This window comes from Arachis stenosperma, chromosome 1 (genome assembly GCF_014773155.1).
Source record: "Arachis stenosperma cultivar V10309 chromosome 1, arast.V10309.gnm1.PFL2, whole genome shotgun sequence".
Lineage (NCBI taxonomy): Eukaryota > Viridiplantae > Streptophyta > Magnoliopsida > Fabales > Fabaceae > Arachis > Arachis stenosperma.
The window spans coordinates 130138766-130141267 of NC_080377.1; positions in this window are offsets into that span (position 1 = coordinate 130138766).

The window sequence follows — 2502 nt, forward strand, 5'->3', positions numbered from 1 at the left end:
AGAAATTAAGCTTGGATAGGCCAATTTGGCGTCCTTGGAATTCCTGTTTGCTATTTTGTATAGCTCACATGAGATCAGTTGATGGACTTCTACCTCTTTACCCAACATGATGCAGTGAATCATTACTGCTCTTTTAATGGTAACTTCAGAACGGTTGCTGGTGGGCAATATAGAACGCCCAATGAAATCTAGCCAGCCTCTAGCTACTGGTTTTAGATCTTCTCTTTTGAGTTGAATTGGGGTGCCAGTGGTGCTGGTGGTCCACCTGACTTCAGGGATGCATATATCCTCTAGAATCTTGTCTAGACCTTTATTTACCCGCATCATTCTCCTATTAAAAGAATCTGGGTCATCTTTCAGTTGAGGAATCTTAAATATCTCCCTGATCTTGTCAGGATGGGTATGAACAATCTTTCCTCTGACTAAGGTTCGATGGTCATAGAGAGCAGCTCCAATTATCCTTTGCATGTCTGTCTGCCATAGATTAGCATAGAACTCTTGAACCATGTTCCTTCCCACTTTCGTTTCAGGATTGGCCATAATTTCCCAATTCCTGTTTCGAATTTGCTCTTGGATCTCCGGATATTCATCTTCTTTCAGATCAAATTTGACTTCCGGGATCACTGATCTGTGACTCATTATTTTGTAGTAATGGTCTGAATGTTCTTTAGTTAAGAACTTCCCTTGATTCCAAAGTGGCTTTGGAGTACTCTCTTTCTTGCCTCTTGAGGTGGGTTGTTTTCCTTTAGGAGCCATGATCTTGATGAGTATGTTTTTGTGATCACGGATAACCATACCAAACTTAGAGTTGTGCTTGTCCTCAAGCAAAAGAGAAGAAAGAAGAGGGATAGGAGGAGAGCAAATGTTGCAAGGTGATGATGAGTGGGGCGCCGAACTCAATATATAGGGAGGGGGTGGGAAATTTCGAAAATAAGAAAAGAATAAGATAGAAGATATGATTTAGAAAAGATAGATAAGAAAAAGATATAGTTAAAAAAGAAAGATATGAACAATAATTAAAAAGATAGATTTGAATTTTTAATTTTGAAAAAGATTTTAAAGAGATAATTGAGTTTTGAAAACAAACTTTAAAAGAGTTGGATTGGATTGAAAAATAATTTGTCTTTATGGATTAAGATATATTTGAAATTTTTGAAAAAGGAATTTTAGAAATTAGGGTTCTTAGAAAACTAATTTGATTTGAAGGATGACATTTTGAAACATGTTGATGCAAGAAATTATGAATTGAAACATAAAAATTTAGAAAATTTGTAAAAAAAAAATGAATTTTACCTCCTCCCCACCATCCTGGCGTTAAACGCCCAAATGCTGCATGTTTTGGGCGTTTAACGCCCAAATGTTGCTTCTCCTGGGCGTTCAACGCCCAGCTGATGCATCTTTCTGGCGTTGAACGCCAGGAAGTCCTTTGTTACTGGGCATTTTTCTGAAGGCCCAGGATGCTGTCAATCTGGCGTTAAACGCCCAGAAGGTGCTTCTTTCTGGCGTTTAACGCCCAGAAGATGCTCCTTTCTGGCGTTTAACGCCCAGATGGCTACCCTTACTGGCGTTGAACGCCCAGTGGGTGCTTCTTTTGGGCGTTCAATGCCCAAAATGTTTCTTACTGGCCTTTTTTCGCCAGTGAACTTCCAAATTCCCCTTTAACTTTGTGAATCCAATCAATTGCTATTTTACCTTGAGGATATTTTGACCTATACCTGTAAAAATCAACAGAAACAAATAAAATTAAATTTTGTGATTGGCTGGGTTGCCTCCCAACAAGCGCTTCTTTAATGTCATTAGCTGGACTATTACTGAGTTTTAATTAAGTCTCAGTTTTGAGCATTCTTGCTCAAAGTTGCCTTCAAGATAATGTTTAACTCTTTGTCCATTAACAATGAACTTTTTGTTAGAGTCATTATCCTGAAGCTCTGTGTATCCATATGGTGATACGTTTGTAATGACATATGGACCTCTCCACCGGGATTTTAATTTCCCGGGGAATAATTTGAGCCTAGAATTAAATAGCAGAACTTTCTGCCCCGGCTCAAAGACTCTGGATGACAATTTCTTATCATGCCATCTTTTCGCTTTCTCTTTGTAAATCTTTGCATTCTCGAAAGCATTGAGTCTAAATTCCTCTAACTCATTTAACTGGAGCAATCTTTTTTCTCCAGCTAACTTGGCATCAAGGTTTAGGAATCTGGTTGCCTAATAGGCCTTGTGTTCCAGTTCCACTGGCAAGTGACATGCCTTTCCATACACAAGCTGGTATGGAGAGGTCCCTATAGGGGTCTTGAATGCTGTTCTGTATGCCCACAGAGCATCATCCAAGCTTCTTGCCCAATCCCTTCTACGGTTAATTACAGTCCGTTCCAGAATTCTTTTGAGTTCTCTATTTGAGACTTCAGCTTGCCCATTAGTTTGTGGATGATATGGAGTAGCTACCCTGTGGCTAACTCCATAACGAACCAAAGCAGAGTAAAGCTGTTTATTGCAGAAATG